Source organism: Giraffa tippelskirchi, chromosome 12, assembly GCF_054371585.1.
Source record: "Giraffa tippelskirchi isolate mGirTip1 chromosome 12, T2T-mGirTip1v1.2.pri, whole genome shotgun sequence".
NCBI lineage: Eukaryota > Metazoa > Chordata > Mammalia > Artiodactyla > Giraffidae > Giraffa > Giraffa tippelskirchi.
The window spans coordinates 7,668,458-7,696,443 of NC_137286.1; the positions used below are offsets into that span (position 1 = coordinate 7,668,458).

The following is a 27,986-nucleotide window of genomic DNA, read 5'->3' on the forward strand; positions in this document are numbered from 1 at the left end:
CATGTAGGGAGAGGAATCTCAGGGACTGTACTTCCTTTTCCTCCATATTGTATGGAAGGACAAGCTATGCATAGACTCCTGGGCTGGAGTCACAAGTCACGTGGGCCCAAGGTCGGCCGGGGCTACCAGCCAGGGCTGCGGGTCCTCCTGCACTAGAGGGTATAATGGGTAGCTGGATGAAGAACTCATGTGAGAGTGCCATGACCTTGGGACAGGTGCGATACCAGGAAAGATGAACTAGAGCACGGAAATCCCACTGAGTAGCCAGAGATAAAGACGGGCTCTTTAAAGGAATGCCTCTGTGTTGATATGTGTGTTAATACATAGCTTATGCACATACACATATACATGTATCCGTGTACTAATAACGACACACACATACGCTTATTATTTAAAACCTAATTCAAAATCTGTGGACCAAGAATGGCCAACTTCCCCTTTTGAACTATTTTCGCTCTACTTTTTTCATTTCATAAGGAGACTAACTTGTTGATTTTTCTTCTTTTTTTTCCAGTTTTATTGATATAGTTGACACATAGCAACGTGTGTGTTTAAGGTGTTTGACATAACAATTTGACTTATATATGTCACAAAATGATGAGCACAAGCTCACTAAACATCCATCACCTCCTACAGATACAAAATTAAGTAAAGAGAAAAAAATTTTTCCTGAGAACTCTTAGGATTTACTCCCTCAACCACTTTCATATGTAACATACAGCAATGTTAATCCTATTTATCCTCTTTTATGTTTGATTTTATAAATAATAGCTCAGTTGATAAAGAATCTGCCTGCCATGCAGGAGACCCTAGTTCAATTCCTGGGTGGGGAAGTTCTGCTGGAGAAGGGATAGGATACCCATTCCAGTGTTCTTGGGCTTCCCCTGTGGCTCAGCTGGTAAAGAACCCTCCTGTAATGTGGGAGATCTGGGTTCTATTCCTGGTTTGGGAAGATCCCCTGGAGAAGGGAAAGGCTCCCCAATTCAGTATTCTGGCCTGGAGAATTCTATGGACTTTATAGTCAATGGCTCACAAAGAGTCAGACACAAGTGAGCGACTTTCACTTTATAAACAATATATGGAGAAAGAAATGGCAACCCACTTCAGTATTCTTGCCTGGGAAATCCCAAGGACAGAGGAGCCTGGCGGGCTACAGTCCTCAGGGTCTCAAAGAGTCAGACACATCTTAGCGACTAAACAAACAAACAAAAAGAATATTCTTCATAAAGATTATGCTCACTTATTTAGCAAATGGTTAAGGAAGAAAGTAAAAATTCTGCAATATTCCACCAGCAAGTGTTCCAGACATGATTTGTAAAAGAGAGAAGAAAGAAATACAGCCTCTGGGAACATCCTTCCCTTCCAGTCAAATTCCTGTGCTTCCTTATTAAAGCCTGAGCTCTCTGGAAGCAGGGACTATGTCTTGCCCATCTCTGTACCCTCAGGACCTGCCCAAGACCTAGCATGGCTGAGCTCCATAAGAGTTGATGGCTGAATACAGGACAGTGTGGCCCCAGGAAAGAAGTCATGAAACATCAATGACCCATCAGAGGTGGGAGTTTTTTCAAGCCAGAAATTACAAACATTTGGGTGGATGGTTTTAACATTACAGCAAGTGGCTTTGGAGTGACCTTATAATCTCAGTTCAGCGGTGCCAAGCAGCCTTAATTGTATCAATAACAAGCTAAACATCGACTTACAAAGTGTTAAGTGCCCATCACCTCATTGGTCTTCATGAGAACCCCATGAGACAACTGCTAACTGGCTCCCATTTTTCAAATGAGTCGATGAAAGTTTAGAAAGGGCAACTTATTTTCTGAAGGTCATATACCTAGGAAGTTCTAAAGTTTGGGTTCAAGGACTAAATGCAATGCAGTAAGATTCTAGACTCTTCCTAAGGCAGTACATATCAAGCTGTCACCACCTTTATCCTCTTCTCTCATTCTCCAAATTCCAAAAGAGCTAATTCTACACCAGGTTTCTTTGAACATAATAAGGCAGTCCCTCTGACAGTTGACTAGAACAAGGAGAAAAAAAAAGGTCATGAAAACATTTTTTTACCACTGAGGAAACAGAAGCACAGAGAGAGGTTGACTCCCCCAGCAACACTCAGGGCCCAGGGCCTTGTCCTCTCCACCTCTCTGGGCCCTCTCTTCCCACCACTTGCTATGACCGTCCTGCTTTGCCCACCCCAAAGCTTCCACTGCCACAAATTATATATGTTGTTGAGCTGAATCCTTGGATACATTTAAGTCATTGTTTGAAACGCACGCCTTCTTCTGTTGTCTCTGCAAAAATTTTCGGTCGATTAAGCAACAATAACGTGGATTCTTCTACCAGTATCTCGGGATGCTCGTCTAGAATACTGTCTATAAATTCCATTGTATGGTAGTCAATTAAACCCCATTGTCTATAAAAGTCACCTGTCTGACTTGGGGAAAAGCGGGTATGAATGCAAAATACCCAACAACGTGTTGAAGCTGAAATCTAACCAAGTAATTTATGCCACTCAGCTTGAAAGGAGAGCGAGTGAGCAGTGTTTCTGGTGACTGGGAGCTGGGTGTTGATTTTATGAGCCCGTTCTGATTGCTCAGGGTTGCTGATGGGGGAAGAAGGCGCCCGAAGTTGAACCGCCTCTGAAAACTAAGACAAGGAAGACAAAGAAGACTTTTTTTTGTCATTCTTGGCGCAAATGAAAGAACCTTGTCATTCCAACTTCACAAGACGGTGCTCAGAAATGAAACGTTCAACTCCACTGGGACAGCCTTTTTTTTTTTTGCTGTTATTACAGAAGAAAATTATAACCATAAAAATGTCCAATTTAGAAAAAAAGGTGCCACTTTAGTGTCATTTGCATAAAAGCTGTTACACACAAATTGTTATAAAGACAAATGTGTAGTACTCTTGTTGAAAATTGCTTATACCTTTGGTGCTTCGCCTCCAACGACATAAAGGCCTCTTCAAACTGAAATTCATTCTCAGGTAAATAAAGCTGAAAGTGAAATTTCACCTATTTGAAAGGACGTGAGTGGCTTTTCCTGTGGTCTTAAACAGGTGCTGAGAGGCTGGGGCCCCTGCTTCCACCCCTGCTGGGCGCCATCCTCCCCTTGATGGGTGGCCCCCATCACACCAGGTCCTATGAAGGCCGGTCCTGAAGCTAGTTATGAGCCAGGTCCACGGATGCCCAGGACATCCTGCAGATGCAGGTGGGAAGGATGCTTGCAGAGAAGGAGGCCCGAGTTGGGAAGCGGGTGATGACTCTTCTCTGAAAATGAGCGCTTGCAGGGTAGACTGCAGACCTGTCACAGCCCACCTGACACCCCAGAGCTTCCCCCTGCTGTAATCTCTTTCATTCCCTATCTCACACAGTAAGCCTCACCAAAGGAATGGTGATGATTCTGTCAGCCTAGGTCTCTTTCATTCTTCCCACGCTGCTCTTTTGCCTAGAATGATCTTCTGGTTTATCCTGAAGAATTTCAACTTATTCCTCAAGAGTCATCTCAAGTGACTGACTTTTCCCCCCTTACTGCCCATGGTCAGTTACTCACTCCCCCTGCTAGCCCTCCTTACAGAAGTATTAATATGCCTCCATTAATATTAAGTGGTTCATTGATTAACAACTTACCACAACCCATGGTGACTCTCTTTCCTGCCATCTCTCCCACCCGAAGGCAAGACCTGTGTCTAATGCATTTATACACTTCACTTCCAGAGTCATACCTGTCCTAGAAGAGTGACTCTATTCAAAAAGTCTTATTCGGTGAATGGATGATGGTTGTTTACTCATATGATGGGTTGCAATTTTAGTGAACTTCCACTTTGGAAGCACTTCCACTAAAATACCCCCCCTGACTTACTTTAATCAAGCAGCTTTAGAGCATTGCAAAAATAGTTGCATGCTGTAGTTTTCCTTTTTCTAAAACACTTTATTGAGGCATAATTGATACAGAAAATTCACACATTTAATGTATACATCTTGGTGAGTTTGGACATATATATATATAACCACGATACCATCACCACTATCAAGGAACTAAACATATCTATCACCTCCAAACATTTCCCTTTTTCTTTATGTTTCTATGTATGTGTGTGCGTGTGTGTGATAAGAACACTTTAACATGAGATCTACCCTCTTAACACACTTTGAAGTACATGGAACTGTATTATTATCTATAGGCTCTTGGTTGTACAGCTGATTGTTAGAACTCATTCTTCTTGCATAATTAAAACTATATCCATTGATCAGTAACTCTCCAAGCCCTCATTCCCCTAGTCCCTAGAAATCACCATTCTGTCTTCTGCTTTTGTGAGTTTGACTGCTATGGAATCATGCAGCTTCAATCTTTCTCTGTCTGGCTTATTTCATGTAGCATCATGCCTTCTGGATTCATCTACCTTGTTGCAAATTGTCGGATTTATTTTTTTTTTCAGGTAGACTAATACTCCATTGTATGTATATTCCACATTTTTTCCCAGCTTTATTGAGGCATAACTAGTGTACAAAACTGCATAAAATTAATGTATATAATTTTATGGGTGTCGATATGTGTACACTAGTGTTACCATCACCACAGTCAAGGTGATAAACATATCCCTCACCTCCAAGTGCTTTCTTGTGTCCCTTTGGTTGTGTGTGTGTGAGCTAAAAACATCTAAAAGCATATCTAGCTTCTTAACATAATTTATTATTTTTCTAGCTTTGAGCATTTGATAGCCGCTCAATCATGTCTGACTCTTTGTGACCCATGGACCATAGACTGCCAGGCTCCTCTGTCCATGGAATCCTCGAGGCAAGAATACTGGAGTGGGTTTCCATTTCCTTTTCCAGCTTTCAGTTCAGCTTGATTGAGGTATAATTGACAAAATTGTAATATATTTAAGGTGTACAAAGGAATTAGTTCAATTTGATATGTATATACATTGTGAGATAATTCTTAATGCCTCCATTACTTTTTTGGTGAGGAGGCTTGCTGCTGCTGCAGCTCTACTTAATCGGCAAATTTCACGTATTTAATGTAGTATTATTAATTATAGCGGAGAAGGCAATGGCACCCCACTCCAGTACTCTTGCCTGGAAAATCCCATGGACGGAGGAGCCTGGCAGGCTGCAGTCCATGGGGTTGCAAAGAGCCGGACATGTCTGAGCGACTTCACTTTCACTTTTCACTTTCATGCTCTGGAGAAGGAAGTGGAAACCCACTCCAGTGTTCTTGCCTGGAGAATCCCAGGGACGGAGGAGCCTGGTGGGCTGCCGTCTACGGGGTGGCACAGAGTCAGACACGACTGACTCGACTTGGCAGCAGCAGCAGCAGCATTAACTATAGTCATTATGCTATACATTAGGTCTTCAGAACTTATTCATCTTATAAATGAAAGTATGTATCTTTTTAGCTGCCTCTCCCCATTTTCCTCAATCTCCAGCCCCTAGCAGCTAACATTCTACTCTCTATTTCTATGAGATTATTATTTTTTTCTTTTTTTAAAGATTTCACATATACGTTGTTGTTCAGTCACTAAGTTGTGCCTGACTCTTTGCAACCCCATGGACTGAAGTCCATCAGTTTTCCTTGCCCTTCACTATCTCCTGGAGCTTACTCAAACTCATGTCCATTGTGTTGATGATGCCATCCAATCATCTCATCCTCTGTTGTCCCCTTCTCCTCTTGCCCACAATCTTTCCCAGCATTAGGGTCTTTTCCAATGAGTTGGTTCTTTGCATCAGGTGGCCAAAATATCAGAGCTTCAGCTTCAGCATCAGTTCTTCCAATGAATATTCAGGGTTGATTTCCTTTAGGAGTGACTGGTTTGATCTCCATGCTGTCTAAGGGACTCTCAAGAGTCTTCTCCAGCACCATAGTTCAAAAGCATCAATTCTTCGACGTTCAGCCTTCTTTATGGTCAAACTCTCACATTGATACATGACTACTGGAATCTATAACCTATAACATATAGTATTTATCTCTCTCTGTCTGGCTCATTTTACTTAGTGTAATGACCTCATGTAAAATAATGAAATTAGACCCCAGGCTTAAATCAAGCACAACTCAAAATGAACTAAAGACTTAAATGCAAGACCTTGAACAATAAAACCCCTAGAAGAAAATGCTGAGGAATATCTCTTTGACATTATCTTGACAAAGATATTTGGATTTGACACCAAAAGCAACAAAAAGAACAAAATAAACAAGTAGAACTACATTAACCTTAAAAGTTTCTGTGTAGCAAAGGAACAATCAACAAGATGAAAAGCCATCCTATGGCACAGGAGAAAATCTTTATAAGCCATATATTGGATAGGGAGTTAATATCCAAAATACATAAGTAACTCCTACATATCAATATTGAAAATAAATAACTCAATTAAAAAATGAGCAAAGGACTTGCGTAGACATTTTTCCAAAGAAGACATACCAATAGCCAATAGTTGTATGAAAAAATTTTCAATCACTAATCATAGGGAAAATGCAAATCAAAACCACTGGAAATATCATGTCACACCTGTTAGAATGGCTCTCATCAAAAAGATGAGAAATAATAAAGACTGGTGACCATGTGAAGAAAAGGGAACTTTACACTGTTGGTAGGAACTTAACTTGGTACAGCCACTTTGGAAAACAGTATGGAGGTTCCTCAGAAAATTAAAAATAGAACTGCCCTATGACCCAGCAATTCCACTTCTGAGTATTTATCTAAAGAAAATGAAATCACAATCTCGGGGAGGTACCTGTATTCTGATGTTCACTGTAGCACTATTCATAATAGCAAAGGTATAAAAACAACCTAAGTGTCCACTGATGAGCGGATGGTAAAGCAAATGGCATACACACACGTGCATGCTAAGTTGCTTCAGTTGTGTCCAACTCTTTGTGACCCTATGGACTGTAGCCCGCCAGGCTCCTCTGTCCATGGGGATTCTCCAGGCAAGAATACTGGAGTGGGTTGCCATGCCCTCCTCCAGGGGATCTTCCAGACCCAGGCATTGAACCCGAGTCTCTTATGTCTCCTGCTTTGGCAGATGGGTTCTTTACCACTAGCATGCCAGCTGGAAAATTGCTTCAGGGAAATTGAAATTTCCAGTTCAAAATATTCCCATCACAAATTTATGTTCTCTAACTTAAGGAGAGTTAACTATTCCTAGAACAAGATGACCTATTTTATTTTGAAATTTTAAAACACTAGTGCTTCGGTAGAGAACAAACCCCCAATACATAATTTCACATAATACCAGGGTTATTTTGTTTTGTTTTTTAGTTTCTAACTGTAAAGAGGATTTTGTATAATTTCCTGGAAAATGCTGGTTAAGAGAAAATTCTCTCCACCTTTAAAAATTTTGAAGGAGAAATAAGGGCAGAGAAATTAAAAGTGGTCATTAGTTTTGCCACATTTGAATCAGCAATGATTGGTGTCTTTTGATGTACAACATACAAATCAATAGGAATTTATTTGAGTTTGGATCACAGGTAATAATAATATGTAATAATATTCTGAAGTAAACAGAGATTAAGGAATTCATCATTTTAGCTGAAAAAGACTCAGTCTTGGTCTTGTCTTAAAATTTAAAACGTATTTCATGGAATAATCAGAAAGCAAATGTTAGGACACTTTGATTTATCTATAAGTGTGGTTTGCTCAGATACTCAGTCATCTCTGACTCTTCGTGACCCTTGGCAAGAATACTGGAATGGAGTGCCATTTCCTCCTCCAGAGGATCTTCCGTACCCAGGGATTTGAACCCGCTTCTCTTACATCTCCTGCATTGGCAGGTGGATTCGTTATCACTAGCATCACCTGGGAACCCCATAAATATGATTTAAGAGAACAAAAATGAAATTGAGTTTTTCACGAACACTAACGATATGCTAGGAACTCTGATATGTGTTTAATAAAAATATATAGGTGCATATTAATTCTAATTATAGATAAATTTAGATTGATGTATACACACTACTATATATGAAATACAGGGACTTCCCTGGTGATCCAGTGGCTAAGACTCTGCACTCCCAATGCAGGGGCCCAGGTTTGATCTCTGGTCAGGGAACTAGATCCCACATGCCACAAGGAAGATCGAAGAATACCCCATGTGCCACAACTAAGACCCAGTACAGCCAAATCAATAAATAAATACATTTTATAAAGAGCTATCTAATAAGGACCTACTGTATAGCCCGGGGAACTCTACTCAACTCAAAATGACCTATTTGTTGTACAGTCGCTAAGTCATGTTGGACTCTTTGTGACCCCATGGACTGCAGCACACCAGGCTTCCCTGTCCACCACCATCCCAGAGTTTGCTCACACTCTTGTCCATTGAGTCAGTGATGCCATCCAAATATCTCATCCTCTGTCTTCCCTTCTCCTCCTGCCTTCAGTCTTTCCCAGCATCAGGGTCTTTTCTAATGAGTCAGTTCTTCACATCAGTTGGCCAAAGTATTGGCACTTCAGCTCCACGTCAGTCCTTCCAAAGAATATTCAGGACTGATTTCCTTTAGGATTGACTGGTTTGATCTCCTTTCGAGTCCAAGGGACTCTCAAGAGTCTTCTCCAGCACCACAGTTGGAAAGCATCAATCCTTTGGCACTCAGCCTTCTTTATGGTCCAGCTCTCACATCCATACATGACTACTGGAAAAACTACAGTTTTGACTATACAGATCTTTGTCAGAAAAGTAATCTCTCTGCTTTTTAATACGCTGTCTAGGCTTGTCATAGCTTTCCTTCCAAGGAGCTAGCATTTTTTAATTTTGTGGCTGCAGTAATGACCTAAATGGGAAAAGAATCTAATAAAGAGTGGATATATGTGTATGTATAACTGATTCACTTTGTTTTACAGCAAAAACTAGCACAATATTGTAAATGAATCATACTCCAATAAAAATTAATTTTTAAATGAAAAAATATATAGATAACTGAATTGAAACTCAGAAGGTGCATTAGCCCCATGACACAAAGCCCAGAAGAGAGAAATCTAGGCGTCCAGCCTCTTAAACATTAATGATAACATGCCTCATATTTATAACTGACCACTGGTAAAATGGGCTTTCTGTATCCCTCATTTTAAAATCGGAGAAGGCAATAGCAACCCACTCCAGTACTCTTTCCTGGAGAATCCCATGTATGGAGGAGCCTGGTGGGCTGCAGTCCATGGGGTTGCAAAGAGTCGGACACAACTGAGCGACTTCTCTTTCACTTTTCACTTTCATGCATTGGAGAGGGAAATGGCAACCCACTCCAGTGTTCTTGCCTGGAGAATCCCAGGGACGGTGGAGCCTGGTGGGCTGCCGTCTACGGGGTGGCACAGAGTCGGACACGACTGAAGCGACTTAGCAGCAGCAGCAGCATTTTAAAATATTTACTCTTTACTCCTACCTTGTGTGATAGGTCTAATTACTCCTGTTTTTGAGAAGATGTGGAGAGTATGGCATAAAAGAAGCAATACTGGACTTACTGAAAAATCTCATTTTTAATCTCAAATGCGACATTTTCCAGCTTCTGGGATGTCACTTTCTTCTCACTCTGAATCAACATCCTCTTCTTTGAAATACCAACTGGGAAGCCACATTCGTTGTATGGCAGAGAAGAAAAGCCTCTGCTCCGTTCCATGGAAGTTAGAAAAGGGTTTGCAGTTAAGGCAGTAGTTTCGACGAGTTTCAAAAATTGAGAAAGAATTAAATGAATAGGGAATAGGGTGGTTGAGAGGAGCTGGGGCTTTTGATGCATGTCCTTGGGAGCTGACAGATGTGGACAAGGTGGACAGAGCCAGGTCACAAATAAGGCTGAAAGTTTTCCTTATACTCGTGTTGGTAGAAAATTTAGTGTTGCCTGTAATGAATCAATTGAAATGCTGGTTTCACTCTCCCTGTTTCCCAAATGATTCACTTCTGTTTTAGCCAAGAGAGGTAAAATAAAGGCAGAACTGGGAATTTAAGGGTCCTGGGAGGTTGCTGAGTTTTCATTAGGAATGGGAGGTGCTTCTGCATTGGCAAGAACTTTCCAGAAGCAATGGCCAGGTCTCTGCACAGATGGTGGAGGCAGATGAGTCAGAGGAGAAAACCTTTTGGATATCCAAACAGAAGAAGCCACACAAATGGACAAGCACACTCTGGTCCTCTGAACCACACACATCAAGTACTTTCCTGAGTCAACTGCTTGTTTTCACGAGTAGGTCATTTAGATAGGCTCACATCATTCCTTCCCCTCTACTAGAAGAATAATTCTTTAATACATATTTTCCCAACTGGTGCATGTTGAGCTCAGCCGCTAAGCTGTGTCCGACCCTTTGCCACCCCATGGACTACAACCCACCAGGTCCTCTGTCCATGGGATTTTCCAGGTAAGAATACTGGAGTGGATTGTCAGTTCTTCCTCCAGCGGATCTTCCAGACTCAGGGATCCAACCTGCATCTCCTGCATTGCAGGTGGATTCTTTACCACTGAGCCACCTGGGAAGCCATTCTCAACTGAGACTATTATGTATGTGCTAAGTTGCTTCAGTCGTGTCCAACTCTCGAGATCCCATGGACTGTAGCCTGCCAGGCTCCTTTAACCATGAGATTTCCCAGGCAAGAATACTGGAGTGGGTTGCCATTTCCTTCTCTCTCCAGGGGATCTTCCAGAACCAGGGATAGAACCTTCTCTTACTTCTCTTGCGTGTTCTTTACCACCAGAGGCACCTGGGTACTAGGAACAGATGGGAAAATATTTGATTAAGTAACCGTTAGGGGGACAGACACGTATTTTCCACACTGGAAGTTAAAAGGAAAAATATAAATTTAGGTTATAAAAAATATTCCGTATTTACATATTTTCAAAATGGATGTTAAAAAAGAAATAAAATAATAAATCTGGGCCTTTTAAGATATGGGCACTTTTATAATTTCAAAATGAGAGCTAAAGGATTTTTCAGTTCCTGTAGTAAGAATAAGTACAGCTCAGACTTTATATTTTCAAAAGAAAAATAAAAGGGAGAATATTCAGCTTGGGTATGCACGAACATTTTCTGCCCAGTTTTTCAACCTTTGCTTTTTTCTGACTAAGTACTGCTTGGGAAAACATTGCTCCAGCCGCGTGGATGATTGAGACCATAAGGGATGTTGGATCTCTTGAAGGAAGAAACACCAGAGTGTTGGGATGGGATGTCCCCTTCTATTAGAGAAGAACTTAAAGATGCATGGAGAGGAAAATGTGATTATTTTAAAGGTCACAGGTCCCGATGAGATAAGGGTAAAGAGGTGGCGATCTCACTGAGGCCCAATTGGATTATGAGACGATTCTGCTCAGGCCAATTCATCAAAGCTTGTCTAGATTAGACATTCATGAAACCGCTGCTGGTAAGCTTGAAAAGGAAACTGCGAAAACCAAGACATTTACGTAGCTCTTTCAGAACGTTTCATGCAATCTAAAAACATTGTATATCCACTAAGATTTGATTATCCATGATTCTATGTAGTCTGAGAACATATGTATAGCAATAAGCATAGAATGGCAGAAATACCAAAACAATCACATCCAGGTTTGGGAGATGTAAGAGAGATATGATAAAGAATATCCCTTCTTCCATATGATTTTTAAAAAATTTTTATAATCCAGTTGATTAACAATGTTGTATTAGTTTCACGTGTAGAGCAAAGTGACTCAGTTATACATCCATATATATATATATAAACATATTCTTTTTTTACATTCCCTTTCCTTATAAGTTATTACAAAATATTGAGAATAGTTCCCTGTGCTATAAAGTAGATCCTGGTTGCTTATCTATTTTATAGGTAGTGGTATATATCTGTTAACCCCAAACTCTTAATTTATCCCTCCCCCCTTTCCCCTTGGGTAACCAAAAATTTGTATTCTATGTCTGTGAGTTTATTTATATCTTGTAAACAAGTTCATTTGTGTTATTTTTTTTAGATTCCACACATAAGTGATATCATATGATATTTGTCTTTCTCTCTCTGACCGATTTCACTTTGTATGACAATCTCTAGGTCCATCCAAGGAGATGCAAATGACTTTATTTCATTCATTTTTATGACTGAGTAGCATTCCATTGTGTATATGTACCACATCCTTATCCATTCATCTGCGAATGAACACTTAGATTGCTCCCATGTCTTGACTATGGTAAACAATGCTGCTATAATAGTTCTAATAGTTCTCTAATCTAATAGTTCCTAATCTAATAGTTCTCTCTGAATATGTTCAGTTCAGTTCAGTCACTCAGTCGTGTTCGACTCTTTGAGACCCCATGGACTGCAGCACACCAGGCTTCCCTGTCCATCACCAGCTCCCGAAACTTGCTCAAACTCATGTCCATCGAGTCGGTGCCATCCAACCGTTGCATCCCATCGGCCCCTTCTCCTCCTGCCTTCAGTCTTTTCCAGCATCAGGGTCTTTTCCAAAGAGTCAGTTCTTTGCATCAGGTGGCAAAAGTATTGGAACTTCAGCTTCTGCATCAGTCCTTCCAGTGAATATTCAGGGTTGATTTCCTTTATGATTGACTGGTTGGATCTCCTTGCTGTCCAAGGGACTCTCAAGAGTCTTCTCCAACACCACAGTTCAAAAGCATCACTTATTTGGCACTCAGCTTTCTTTAAAGTCCAACTCTCACATCCATGCATGATTATTGGAAAAACCATAGCTTTGACTAGGTGGACCTTTGTCAGCAAAGTTATGTCTCTGCTTTCTAATATGCTGTCTAGGTTGGTCATAGCTTTTCTTCCAAGGAGCAAACGTCTTTTAATTTCATGACTGCAGTCACCATCTGCAGTGATTTTCAAGTAACATCTGAATATGTTATTTGAAACCTATTGAGAAGCCAGCGAGAGTCAGCAGATTGAAGCCACAGGATGCCTTGATTACTGATCGAGCAGCTCATGGAGATAGAAGTTTCCATCTGCAAATGAACAGGTTTCCTAGCACTGAAGTCCCAGAATGAGCTTATCATGAGCATCTTTGTTTGGGGAACCTAGCTCTACAAAACTGACAGCATCAAGGAATCAGTAGAAGTCACGTCCTCTGGGTAAATGACTCCCAGTGGAAAAAGAGATCTGAGCTGAGCATCCCAGGGCACCCCTTCTAAATTTCCCCTCAGGGAGTTCACCCCACCTTCCCTGGGGAAGAGCAAGTGAAGAGACAGAGATTGGCCAGGAATGGGAATTATAGCAGAATCCCCTCCCCACAACTTGGGAGGAAATCCCAGGATGGGAAAGAAGTACCCCTCCCCCTTCAATGGCAGATCAAAATTGGGCTGCTAGCTTCCTCCAGAACACAGGGGTAGGACCCAGGTTCTGAAGACGCAGGCAACCAAGAAGACATGTGGCTTGGAGGTCAGGTTCCTGGGAAAGCTGCAAGAAAAACGGAAAACAATTACCCTGGAGAAAAAGATTCTAAAGCAGCCAAAATGTTTCATTTTTTTTTTCCCCCCTGCAGGAGCCAGGGAGTTGACTTGTTTCTGGAATTGCAAATGGGAAACTAGGAAAAGTGGTAGAAGTTACAGGACACAGACTGCAGCTCGATGTGAGGATGAACTTTCCAACCATTAGGGTGCACCTGTATCTGCCACCTCGTGCAGGACTGAGGTCCTCATCTCTGAGACTGGCTAAGCAGGAACTTCTTTCTAGGATGCGTGAAGGGGGTTTCCTGCATTGGGGAGGGGGGGAGGGAGGAACAGATGGTTTGAGACTTCTCTAGAAGGCTGCATTTTTATATCTCTTTCCTTTCCTAAGACAGACTTGCAGTATTTTGGTGCCTGCAGGGCTCTGAGTCTGAAATTCAGAGATGGTCCACCCCTAGCTTTTAGTGAATGTGTAAGTTTAGATCAAAACAGCCAATCTTAAAGGAAATCAACCCTGACTATATATTGGAAGGCCTGATGATGAAGCTGAAGCTCCTAAACTTTGGCCACCTGATACGAAGAACTGACTCATTGGAAAAGCCCCTGATGCTGGGAAAGATTGAGGGTAGGAGGAGAAGGAGGCGACAGAGGCATTACTGAATCAATGAACATGAGTTTGAGGAAAGATCGGAAGATAGTGAAGGACAGGGAAGCCTGGCGTGCTGCTATTCATGGGGTCGCAAAGAGTCAGACATGACTGAGCAACTGAACAACAACGAAGTTCAGAAACTCCAGTCACAGTCTACAGAGAAAACATCCACAAATGTTAGTGCAATCCAATGGCCATTTAAACCTCCTTGCCTGACGCATTTTACACCCTGTTCAAAATGATGGACAAAGTTTAAGAGTGTGTACCATTGACTCTTCCGAGTAGCTTTGTAAACTTATAAACTTTCTCAAACAGCCCAGCAGCTCAATGAGGCAGTGCTATCCTTATTGGTCCAGGCAATGTTTCGGCAATGTGTATACCGTTTGTAAGTATGGAAACAGGATTCAGAACCCAGACAGCCTTGGCTCTGCAGCCTGCGTGCTTAGCTGCTGGGCTAAGCTGTATCAGCCTTTCAAGCCACACTCCTTTATAGACCTGAGCTCAAAATGTGCTATTCCCCATCCAAAGAGAGATTCCTTCTATCGATCTGAGCAAAGCAGAAGCAACCTATGCAGACCAGAGGTGATGACAGCTGACCAGAGGCAAAGACAACTCAATGAAAAAGGGCCTCTTTTTCATTCAAAGTTCTTTTTTAGAGAACTTTTTGGCCTATGACCCATCTATGAATGGGCTTCCCTGGTGACTCAGATGGTAAAGAATCTGCCTACAATGGAGGAGACCTGGGTTCGATCCCCAGATTGGGAAGATTCCCTGGAGAAGGGAATGGCAACCCACTCGTATTTTTGCCTGAAGAATATACCATGGACCAGAGGAGCCTGGGAGGCTACAGTCCCTGGGGTTGCAAAGAGTCAGACACGACTGAGTAACTAACACTTTTCTCCCTTTCATCAATGAATAACTGCATTTGTAAATAGGTGCTACATTTTTTAATTAATTTATTTTATTTTAATTGGAGGCTACTTACTTTACAATATTGTAGTGATTTTTGCCATACATTCACATGAATCAGCCATGGGTGTACATGTGTCCCCCATCATGAACCCTCTCCCTCCTCCTCCCTCTCCCCCCCATCCCATCCCTCAGGGTCATCCCAGTGCATGGGCCCTGAGCCCGCTGTCTCATGCATCAAACCTGGAAAGGAGGTTATAAACCCCCACCCTGGTGATCTTTGGGATGGCAACTGGCACAGATCTTCCAGTTCTGCGATCAGAAGGGTTGGTTCAAACAGCAAGCAAGAGGTTCAAAAAAGACCCCTTTCCTTTCCATAGTTCAAGAATACGATTTAAACATACAGTATCTAAACCTAACAATTTAGCAGGATTTTCCTTTGTAGTAATTATGCAACGATCAGTGTCTCTGTCTCTCCTAGGGGGAAAACCTACTAAATACATGTTCTATCTAAAATTGTTGTTTTTATTGTTATAAACCAGGACAAGTGAGGTGTTGTTTCATATTTAGCAACATGTAATTTACCTCTTATACATCTTCTTTTAAACTTGTGGTTACCTTGTCTCAAGGTAAAGAGCAGCAAACAATAAATTATTGTCATTATCTTATAATCAAACACAAGGCTGCCAACAATGGATGTCATTATGTCCTAATGGGGAAATAACCAGCTAATTCTACAATGGTCATTATGGCGGCAAAATTTAATAATGCTCTGATTGCCCCACCCCCAACACACACATGCTTCTTATTTTCAACACCAATTAAAACTGTTTTCAAGTGTTTCTTCCTACATTGTCTGAATCCCAGTTAGCAAAATGATTGTTTAGCAAATGAGATCTGGCAGCAGGCACTGAGGAATTCTGCTCCTTTAAATTGGGAGCCTGTTAAAGGAGTCTCCGTGTTCTGGGAGAAGGCAAGCTACCTGGAGAGGAATGGAGGAGGGGAAGGGAGTCTGGGAGGGTCTCCACGGTAAAGTGAGAAGCAAGTGACAACCCTATAAGTGACAGAGACCCATCAACCCCCACCCAGCCGAATGAAATAATATTTCTAGCTTCAATTTGCAAATGAGCAATGTGAGGCTTAAAAGTGTTGTCTTTCACTTGTGTGCAACTCTTTGCAACCCCAGGGACTGTATAGCCCTCCAGGCTCCTTTGTCTGTGGGATTCACCAGGCAAGAATACTGGAGTAGGTTGCTATTCCCTCCTCCAGGAAATCTTCCCAACCCAGGGATCGAACCCAGGTCTCCTGCATTGCAGGCAGATTCTTTACCATCTGAGTCACCATCTGAGTCATCAGAGGCTTAGAGAGATTAAATAAGTTCTCCAGGAAGCATGACCAGGGGGTGCTGGGGTCCAGACTGAGGTTCTGACCTTGGGGCATCTGAGCTTGTGGCTCATCTAGCGATTTACACCTGCTTGTCTCTGCAGTCTCAGGACATTCATGCCATTTTTTCATGTGTTTTAAGTGTAAGCCTTTTCAGCAAATTAATAAGGAACCTGACTCCTGGGAGCCTGCAGTAGGCTAGGAGCATTCTAGCCAACAAGGAACTCAGTGCCGCTTGCTTGTTAATAGCTGGCTTGGTTTTAACCACTCAACTTCCTTTGTGCTGTACTGTGCTTAGCGGCTCAGTCATATCTGATTCTTTGTGACTCACTGGCATGTAGCCCACCAGGCTCCTCTGTCCATGGGATTTCTCTGGCAAGAAGACTGGAGTAGGTTGCCATTTCCTTCTCCAGGGAATCTTCCCAACCCAGGGATCAACCCTGCACTTCCTGTGTCTCCTGTGTTGGAGCCAGATTCTTTACCTACTAAGCTATCAGCTTCCTTTGTCAAGGTCAGCAGACTGGTGTTTATAAATAAAGTCCTATGCAAACATAACCATGCTTCCTCATTTAATGCTTTTTTAAAAAATTTATCTATTTTTAATTGAGGGATAATTACTTTGCAATTCTGTGTTGGTTTCTGCCATACATCAACATAAATCAACCATAGGTATACATATTCATTTAAAGTTATAACAGGGGATGTGAGGAGCCTGAGAGAGTCCTGACAGACTTTCGATCTGGGCTGGTGCAGAAAAGTCTGCTGGTCTCTGCCTGAGTTGATTTAAGAAGAGAAAGTCACTCAGACCAGGCTTCCCAGGTGGCTCAGTAGGCAAAAAAAAAAAAAAAAAAAATCTGCCTGCAATGCAGGAGTCGCAGGAAATGAGGGTTCAATCCCTGGGTCAGGAAGATCCCCTGGAAAAGGAAATGGCAACCCACTCCAGTGTTCTTGCCTGGAGAATTCCACGGACAGAGGAGCCTGTTGGGCTATAGTCCATGCGGTCGCAAAGGGTCGGATCTGCCTGAAGTGTATACAGTCACTCGGACCAAGAGGAGTCTCCTGGGACAGATATGAACCAGGCCCAGCTCTCCAGGGAGGCAGTCAGAGGGGGTGACACACAGCTCTGCACCTTGACACCCTGTCAGGGGGTGGGCTCCTGAACTCCTGCAGGCCTCTGTTCCTTCATCAGTGAGACAGCCCAACAGGTTCCTCCCTTGGAGGATCCTGGAAATTAAATGAGTCAGTAGGTGTCCAACACCTAAAAGCAACCTGACATAGAGAGCTCAAAAATATTACCTATTAGTATGTCATTTGTTTTTCATAAATTTTATTATTTTGGTGTTAACAGAAAAAAAAAAATGCACCACCTAAAATTTGAGGGTTAGCTTTTTTATTTGGCTGTCTTTCTGGGTTCTTAACCCTGGGAGGCAATCTCTCGGTGGCTCTGAGGGACTGTTCCGAAGAGGTAAGGGAGGAGCCAGATATACAGGAGTTTTGGCCACAAAAACCAGGTAGTCAGAACTTCAAAAGATTATTGTTAATTAAAGAAAACCCCGAGGACCTCCTGGGCCCCTGCGTCCATCGCGCCCAAGGCCCTGAGACCAGGCGCCTCGTCGGCTGCCTCCTCTCTCCTTCCCACACGGATGGTCTTTCCCACAAGACTCTTCGGCGTCTCCACCAGGGCCATGGAGGCCCAGCTCAGCCCGGGTTCTGCTCACCTGATCCAAAGCACAAAGCTGAGAGGTGCTGTTCACCTTCCAACGTCACAGCAGGAAGGACTCAAGATAGCACTCTCACCTGCATATGCTAAGAGTCCCAGTCCAACCGGGAAGGAGTTTCAGAGAGGAAAGATTTCCCTATTCACTTCTGCTCCCCAGGGCCTCCAGAATGCCCACTGAGTGCTCATAAATATTTGTTACTTGAATGAATGACTGCCTGAATAAATGAAGCTTAGAAATCGCCTAGTTTGCTGCTGCTAAGTCGCTTCCCGAGTTTAGGGGTTACTAAATGTCTTTGAGTCACAGATCTCTGAAAACCTGATAAAAGCTGTCAATAGTCTATGGAGAAAAATGCATATCCAGAACACTTCAGCGCATTACTTCAGGATTTCAGGCTTTCCTGGTGGCTCAGACAGTAAAGAATCTGCCTGCAATGCAGGAGACCGGGTTTTGATCCCTGGGTGGGAAAGATCCCCTAGAGAAGGGAATGGAACCCACTCTAGTATTCTTGACTGGAAGATTCCATGGACAGAGGAGCCTAGTGGGCTATGGTCGGTCCATGGGGTGGCAAAAGGTCAGACACCATGGAGCGACTAAAACTTTCACTTTCACAGCTCTCTCTGAAGGGATAGAAAGCTTGTGGATTCACGTTAAGAACCACTACCTCATTCATTCCCCTTTAACATCTAGATGAAGAGACTCAGACTCAGAGAGGTCAGCAGACTGGCCCAAGGTCACACAGCATCTTAGTTTTGAGGTGTTTCCTGCTTTTCATCTCACTTCCTGCCTACTGCCCACTTCCCCCAGCCTCTCAAATCATTCACCCCCTTCTGTGTGCTCAGAATGAATAATCAGCCCTTCAGTTTGGCTGGCCGGTTGAGCATTTCATTCAATTTACATTAGAAGTTCTGATTTTCATTTTTCTAATATTCCCATTATTAATGTCGGTTTCAGTCATCAGCTGGTTGCCCAATGTTAAAACGTCTTTGAAACAGAAAACGAATACAAATAATTAAAAGGAAAAAAAAAATCTGGGGAAAGCTATCCATTTGTCAGATTTGGCATAAAAAAAAATGTCTTGGAATGCAAGGTTTGGGATAATAAAATATATGAAGTTTTTTTTTAATAAATGAAATCCAATAATAATCCTGTCAGTTTTTTTAAGTCCCATCATTCTTTCCAGAGGCGCCGTGAAAAATCTTTCTTGGGGATGAAAAACTTTATGGAGTGTCTACTCCGGGTCAAAGCCTCATCTAAGCAGGCCCTGAGAAATCAGACCAGGCTGAGAGCAGCCCCCACCCACAGGAGGGTCCCAGTTTAGTGGAGGAAAAGGAGAAGCAGGAGCCCTGGTCGGCGCTGGGTTGAAGAGACCTGGGGGGTGGAGTGGGGGGCTGTGTGTGTGGCAGGTGGGCGGAGAGGCAGGCTTCGGTGGGGGCACTGATGGGGCTGAAGCTCCAGGCAAGCAAAGTTGTTGCAGGCGCCAGGAGTCGACACTATCGCAGAAGCTGTTGTGTGAGATGAGGCTGGGCCAGTTGAAGGAGGCTCATAGGAGCCTCCTTGAACATTTTTCTATGAGCTAGTGTGATGTTGTGTGCGCAGGATGTGGGTCAGAGATGTACTGAGGGGAGGAGCTGATGGGGAGGAGGGAGGTGGAAAGAAGTGAGCACGGTCGGTGAGACAGAAGGGAGGAGGCGGGCTCCATGAGGGGCCAGCCCCAGCAGGCCACTGTGACTCGGTCTCCCTTTGAGATGGTGGATCTGGGGTTAGCATATGCCATCTGTTTTCTCTACCCTCCTCTCCCCTTTGCCCAGCAAAGGACAGAAGTGGTCACAAACAAAAGCCACTCTGTACAGCGGTGGGCAAGGAGATCAAACCAGTCAACCCTAAAGGAAATCAACCCTGAATATTCATTGGAAGGACTGATGCTATGAAGCTGACTCATTGGAAAAGACCCTGATGCTGGGCAAGATTGAAGGCAGGAGGAGAAGGGGACAGCAGAGGAGGAGATGGTTGGATGGCATCACTGACTCAATGGATACGAGTTTGAGCAAGCTCCAGGAGTTGGTGATGGACAGGGAAGCCTGGAGTGCTGCGGTCCATGGGGTCTCAAAGAGTTGGACACAACTTGGAGACTGAACAACAACAGTGGTGGACAAGTGGGCGGAGCTAAGCTTCCCACCTTCCTCTAGGCAAAGCCCCTAAGTGAAGAACATGGGTCCAACTCCCAGGAAGATGAGACTTGCCCAGGGAGGAAGGGAGACCTGAGAGACAGAGAAAGGCAACTGAGGTCTTCTGGGGTCCTGCTGGGGCCCCTTGGAGGGAGACAGGAAGGAGGAGCTTGTGCATGACTAACACATCCTCAGGAAAGTCAGAACCTACTGGATTCCAACCTAGAAGTGGGGAGGGAGTGACAAGGCCACCAGTAAGATCCAAGGCCAGTGACTAGGAAACATGAGTGGACAGTGGTTAAAGGTGTGGTTCTCCTCTCTGTAGCATCTGACAAACAGTTGAGAGTTTTTGTTTTTTGAGCTAATAACTTTCTAATGATTCAAAGCATGTCACAGTATCCAAACTGACTCGTGTTCCCTCCATGGAATATCTAGAGCAGCCCTGAGACACCTCCAGCAGCAGTGACAGCGGTCATGGCATCAGCCAGGAAAGACTTGCCTCGTTTTTGTCTCCACTGGGAGCCAGGGCTCCGAGGGTCCAGAAGTTGGGGGAGGAATCCAGGAGAGGCTGGACATGCCAAAAGGGGGCATGGATGAGGGACGGAATAGGGCATGGGGTCACTTCTCCAGGGAGTTGCTTTGAACACTCACTCTTGCTTCTATTTCATCTCTTTGATCTTCTTATTTCTCCCGTGAAACAAGGATGATGATGATAAGAAGGAAAAAAAAAAAGAAAGATACTTACTTTATGGAATTTCAGTGATGATGAAATAAGAAAATGCATATACCATTCCCGGGACCAAATGCTGCACAAATAGAGGTGACTGTTAAGTAATCCAGTGAGGATGCTTTGAAATAACATCTCTTAAAGTTATCAGACCTTACAGCATGGCGGCAGGACCACAGGTGTGGCTCAGACACAGGGACATTGCTGCGAGGAACTTGCAGTTGAACAGGAGAGAGAACAGTGAGCAGATAAGAGGTTGACCCAAGACAAGGTGCAAATGTGCTTCAAGAAAGGAGCGGATAAGGTGCTACAGAAATAGATTTCCAGGGCAGCTGTCCCTGGCAGGGGCTGCATCGTGTCCCACGGACCTGGAGGTGTAGCTAAAGCCAGACCATCTGGCTGGGTATTTCTGCTCCTCCTCTTGGGACCATCTTGGCAATGCTCTGAACTCCGTTCACTCATCCATCCATTGAATTGATCACAGAATTTATTGCATGCCTGCTACGCAGTGGGTGTTGATTTAGGGGCAAAGATAAGGCAGAGAACATGATAAAGCCTTTGCCTCCACACAGCTTCTTCCCACGATGTCCTCATCTATAAAACAGCACTAATACAATTACAATCCCATAAAGTGGATTTGATCTCATGAGACTCAAACACCAGGTTCCATTACAGGTGATTTGCCAAGGGCAACCTGGCTCACCCTTGATGATCTTATACCAGCATCTTTTAAATGGGTTGCCCAGAAGATACATTGTTGCAATTGTGCAAATAAAATGAGATAGCATTTCTATATTACTCCCCTTCCATGCTTAAATGCCAGAAGATAGCTTTTGGTTAAAAACACAGCCATATCTTTTTTTAAAATATGAATTAGGGCTAAATGTGTTTGAAAAATTAACAAGAGTGATGAAATAATAGCCATGCTGGTAATAATAATAATAGAGTTACTCTTTCTTGAGTCTGTACTCTGCCTCACACTGTGCTCAGCATTTTGTGCACTTTTTTTGTCTGTAATCTTCAAACTCCCACGCTGTGAATTCTACTGTTGAGTTTTACAGATGAAGAGACAGAATTTTTGAGACCCTAAGTAATAGACCTGAGCTGAAACCATCAGTAAGTGACACATCTAAGGTTCATATGCTCTGATACCTAGTTTATTTCATTTTCTCTTTCAAAAGAATGGTAATAATTACAATTCTAATAATCCTTTATGTTTATATAGTGTTTTTTCAGTTTTCAAAGGTCCATGAAGCCTTGATTTCAGGTGGATTCTCCAACAGTCCAAGAGACCAGATCAAAGTCCCACTATACAGAAAAGGAAGTTGAGGATCACAGACTGGCCTGAGGTCTTACAGCTCAAGCTTTGAAGATCTGGGGTCCGAATTCAAACTAGTGTCACTCAGTTCCATGCATCCCCATAATTCCTGTCCCTTAATGCCAGAAATAATAAACTATAAAAGAAACAGATTGTTTATATTAAAGTGTTAGTGTTATTCTTATCATGGTTTATTTTAAAATGGGATCAAAGAAACTAAAATTTGTAAATGAACTCACCTCAACTGAGAAAATAATATAATAAGATAGATGGTCCCTTTTTAATGAAAATCTTCCATGGACTTGTATCACCAGCAAGTACTGATAGGGTGAATTAAATTATATTGTTAAAAGGAGCACAATGTATTTGAATATTCCATTCCAGATTTGCAGATAAAACATATGCAAATCCAAAACTGAAATGAGATGATGTCAAAATGAAATGATGTCAAAAGACAATCAGAGAAGTAAGCTGCCGAAATTAGTTGCAACTTTTAGGATACCAAGGTCAGCGCAAGTCAACAGATTTGGTCCCTTTGATTTGATAAAATCATCAATATGGCTTTCTCATCTCTCCAATGGCTCTCATCCCCACTTTCAGGGCACATTTGACAGGGCCTGACGATAGGTTTGTTCATCACAACCAGCATCTAGTGGATCAAGGCCCGGGATGCTGCTAAACATCCTGAGATGCGCAGGACCACCTTCCAACAACAAAGACCTGTCTGGCCCTAAACATCAGCAGTGTTCACACTGAGAAGCCCAGTCTCAGTATTAGGAAAGAGATCATTGGGATAAACACACCTTCAGAAAAGAGGATTTGAGTAAGTCCATTGGGAGCTTTACAATCTTTACCAATATAGGTATTTCCTCTTGATTTTATAGATGATTCTTGGCGATCTCGCCAAACAGTACAATATCTCCTCAACTGGGTCGGCACATTGCCAAGGTAGTAACTCACCCTTCCTTCCTCTTGTATAATATGTGGCTTCCATCCATCTCCTTTGAGTGGTACTGCCAATTTCCCATGCCACTTCTCCATGCCTGCCTCTGCCCAGGTTCCCCAGCATCACTCACATTCACACACACACACACGCACACACATACCCTGGCTCCATTCCCCATCCTTCATTCAGTTAACCTCTCCTCCACAAAGCCCCTCAATCCCCACCTCTTGCTGGATTCAGCTTCCTTCCACTGGGGTCCACCTTGGGTATAGCTTTATGATACTGTCACGCCGTCCTTCCCTGTCTGTGTGTCTGTCCCCCACATCAAACTCTAAGCTCCATGAGAACACCATCACTCAGCAGGTAAGTGAGTGGGAACTGATCAAATAATGCATAAGTAGATCAATGACTGAGCAATAAAACTAGGATAAGGACCACCAGGACTTTTATTCCGGGGACTTTTATTCTGGGAGCATCCAAACCTCCTTAACCCTTTGGCATGGTGGCTATGGGGCAAAATCCATGAGTTAAAGGCACATTATATAGGTAGATGGTTTGTTACTGAGGGACATGATGCTGCAAAACCCCTTCTATTTGGAAACCGCTGAAATGGACCACTTTGTTGAATGGATGGAAACTTTCATGCTGCCTGGAACTCTCTCCCTCGCACCGTCACAGCCAGGGCACCCAGGGGAGCCTCAGCTAACTGGTCCATTCTCTCTCCTTTCCTCTCCTTGGTTTCCTCTTCGGCAGTCCAGGGCGTAAATTACAGAGATGATCATTCCCCATTTCCAGGCCATCCATTCCATCTCATGGGGCTAACGGGGCCTGCTTACCAGGTTCTCAAAGGTGGCTCGGATTACCTAGAAAGACAACACCAGGAAGATCCAAGACTGAAACAGCTCAAACCATCTCCTTCCTTCCTTTTTCCCTCCCTCCCTCTCCCCCTCTTACCCTCTCTCCTTCTCCCTTCCCTCCTTCCTTCTCTCCTTTCTTTCTTTTTCTCTTCATTCCTCACCTTCACATTTGCATGGAACAAGCAAGGCTTTTAATCCCACTGGTTCAGGCAAATGCATTAAAAAGATGAACATTTTAGTTAATGTTCTAAGAAGATTCAAAAAGCAGTTTTGATTGTGTACTATTAGCATTAATTAATTTCCAGGCTGGGACCAGCCACTCTGTTAGAGGAATGCTTATTTTAATCAATTTCTCTGCTGCTCTGTGCTGCTTAAAGGCAGTTTCATGGGCTTCGTCTGTGCCATCCTTTTTGTCTAATTCAATGCACCATAGTAAACCTCAAGGCCTGAGAGTGCAAGGGCAGAAGCCAAGCTGACAAGGAATCACCCAGGAAAACATTCAGAGCCAAATGACATTCTTTCAGAGATCTAAGCACCTGCTTATGCACGGGGGCCTGGATGAGTGTTACAGGCATGGTCAGTGCTTCTGTGTCCACCACCCAGAGGGCTTCCTGGTACAACTTAGAAAACACCTTCTCTTCTTGAAGGATGCAGTCTCGGGGAAAGCGAATGGCTCAAAGATCAGAGAACAGGCTTGATGTAGGTCGGTGTCCCTTGCACAGTAAACATCCTACACAACTGTACATGGCAGCCTTGGTCAGTGAACATGGTTCTCATCCTTGACTTCTGAAAGGATGCTGGCCCAGGAAACCCCAACCTACCTTTGCCAGTGTGGTGAATATTATTGAAGGGACATTCTTCAGGTTGGCTTTAGTGCTTTCCATGTGATCACATTGGCATCTATTTTTTCCCTCCCCATGAAAACTGTAAATTCCTTGAAAACCAAATCCTGGTTAAACATTACTCAGCACCCCGCAGTTTTGCACTGTAGTTGGTCAACTATAATTCCCCAAGGATGAAGCCCCCCATCATTCTTCACATACAACTTTATGTTCCCAGAGTCCTCAAACATTTCTCCTTTCATTCATCCTGTGTGTGTGCAAAGAGGGTGTAAGTGTGTGTCCTTCTCTGTGTATAAATGTTCAGACATGAAGGGGTATGCATTTGAGTATGGCAGATAAAGAAGGTCGCTACATACATTTGTATTAAGGCAAGCACGTGTGTTTAACAGGCATGCATTGCATGTGTTGGTAGCTCTGGTATGTTTGTGTGGGTGTGTACACATATGTAGGCTTATGTGTGCATGCATTTTCACACATGTGAATGAGGACATGATGTGATGTGTGGATATGGGTTTATACATATAAATGTGTGCGTGTTATAAATGTGCATGTGTGTGAATTCATGAGACAGCTTACTGTTTGAGGGCAACCTGTCACTGTCCCCATGGAAAACTGAGGCAATATAAGGACAAACAGGGCACATGATAGTTGAGCCAGCTCACATCAAGAAATATTCACAAAAGCCCCATGTAGTAACAGTTACTTGTGATCCATTGGTCAGAGCTGTGTGACACAATCTCTCTACACCAAACCAAAACTGGGAAAGGTAAGGCTGGCTGCTCCTTACCTATTAGTGTGATCTTCTGGGCCTGTTGTTATCCGAAAGGAAGCCAGGGTTTTATCACTAAGGAGAAAGGTGAGAAGGGATTTTGACTGAGAGTGGATGGGCAGGCCTGTAATACCTACTGCCCCCCCCATAGCATCTAACAAACTTAGATGCTATAAAGAAATATATGAACCCAAGGTCCTTCTGGGATCTTCCCATTATTATTTCTCACACGGAGATTTGCGTAAGGATTGGGAAGGCAGGAACACGAGGTTACACCTTCTGACGAGGACTTGGGGTACCCTGCAGTGATGCACGGGTGTCTTTTTGTGGATGGTGTTTAATTAATTTGTGTGCTTGTATTTTCTTTCTCCTACTTCCCAAGAAAAGGCATTTGGTTTCCAAGACCACATGCAGTATTCCCTTCTCCGCACTGTCTGTGGTCACGGCACTAGGAAGGGCAGACCACGTCTCCCATCCAATCCCAACTAACCTCAAAGTCACGGGATGGACTGGGGGAAGAGGAGGCAAGGGAGGGAGGAGAAACAACCCAAACAAACCAGCCCGAATCAGATGGAGGTCTGTCTGGTGCTTTGTCTCACCCTCCCAGCTGCCCACACGCATTTCCTGACCAGCTTCTACCAGCAGAGCCTCATACTCACTTCACAAATCCATTATTTAACAGTGCACTTAGGCGAGAGGGAGAGGGAGACAGGGAAAGTGAAGCCAAAATGTCTCACAAGTTTTATTTGAAAGTGCAAGCAAATTTAGTTCTTGGAAAAGTTGCCAGATGGGTACCCAGAGACTAAACCCTTCAGCTTATCCACAAAAAAGGAAACAGCAGGCAAAGCTATTTACAAATGGCATCTCCCACGAGATGCCTCGTGGTTTGGGTAAACCTAGTTGATTCTCCAGGCAGCTTCCTAGTGGTGTACCTTAGCTCACACCAGTAACACAGTTGTCCACATCAAGTGGTTATTTACAAAGACGAGGCAAAGAAAGTGTCTTTCTTAGTGTGATGGTTGAATCTGTGTATCAACTTGACTAGGCTAGTATCCAGATATTTGGTCAAACATTACTTTGGATGTTCCTGTGAAAGTGTTTCGGGGATGTGTTTAACATTTAAATTGCTGGCCTTTGAATGAAGCAGATTGCCCTCAGTAATGTGGGTGATATTATATACTTGTTGTTCAGGCGCTAAGTCATATCCGACTCTTTGCAACCCCATGAACTGCAGCATGCCAGGATTCTCTTTCCTTCACTATCTTCTAGGGTTTGTTCAAAGGCATGACCATTGAATCGGTGATGCCATCCAGCCATCTCATCCTCTGTCGCCCTCTTCTGCTCTCAGTCTTTCCCAGCATCAGGGTCTTTTCCAATGATCTTGCCTTCACATCAGGTGGCCAAAGTATTGGAGCTTCAGCTTCAGCCTCAGCCCTCCCAATGAATATTTGAGGTTGATTTCCTTTAGGATTGACCAGTTTGATCTCCTTACAGTCCAAGGGACTCTCAAGAGTCTCCTCCAGCACCACACTTTGAAAGTATGTATGTGTGTGTGTGTGTGTGTGTGTGTGTGTGTGTGTGTGTGTGTGTGTGTGTGTGTGTGTGTGTTCTGGTGGCATTGTTTCTCTGCAGAATTCTAAGACACCTGAAGACCAAAGTCAGGTTTAAAACTAACTGCCATTTCCATTGTCCATAGAGTGGACTCACTGAAAGAATGCCTACCCAATAAGTCAGGGAAATGCAGTCTGTAGGAAAATAAGATCAGAAAACCCCGCTCACATTGCATTGTGCTGCAGGCCAACAAGGAGGCCAACAAAGTTTTCCTAAGTGCAGAAGGTGACCCAAAACCCAGCCCCGGAAAAACAACTCAGCTGAATCTAAGAAAATAAGGAGAAGGTACACAGATGGAGACATTGTTGGTGGTGAAAGGAGCAGTGTGAGCTGAGTGTTGACATGTGTCATGTTTTTCATGATGCAGAGAGATAAGACAGAGTAGAAGAATGACCTTGAAGGAATCCAGCCAGAGTGGCTGGGTCTTCAAAGGCATATGACTCAGAGAAAGTCGGGCGCTGTACGTCATCACTTATATGTGGCATCTGAAATCTAAAGCAAACAAAAGTAACAAAAGAAACAGGCTGATAATGTTCTAGCAGGAGAAAGAGACAAGAGAAAAACTGAATGAACACAGTGATTTTGGGTGGTTGTAGAGGCTGGGAAGGAAAGGAGGAAGTTGGCGCGAGACAGCAAGGTGCCAGGAGGGAGCTGATTTAATGGGATCATCAGGGAAGGCCTCCACCAGCAGAAGACTTCTACCTGACACCCAGAAGGCAAGACAGGCCAGCCAAGTGCAGCTCCAGGGGCAGAG

The 27,986-nt window shown here is 43.4% G+C and overlaps 1 long non-coding RNA gene across 4 annotated transcripts in view; it reads right to left on the reverse strand.

Annotated features, from left to right (window-relative positions):
• The window catches only part of LOC145528409 (uncharacterized), a 203,472-nt gene that overhangs the window by 73,254 nt on the left and 102,232 nt on the right, over nucleotides 1–27,986 (reverse strand). The window contains exons 6-7 of one of the 4 annotated variants that reach the window (XR_014070387.1): nucleotides 25,640–25,696; nucleotides 23,584–24,016 (exon numbers count right to left, since the gene is read on the reverse strand). The exons of the other annotated variants lie outside the window; for them this stretch is intronic. This is a non-coding gene — a long non-coding RNA (uncharacterized LOC145528409). Of the gene's footprint in view, nucleotides 1–23,583; nucleotides 24,017–25,639; nucleotides 25,697–27,986 lie in introns of those variants that run through there. 4 annotated transcript variants of the gene reach the window in all.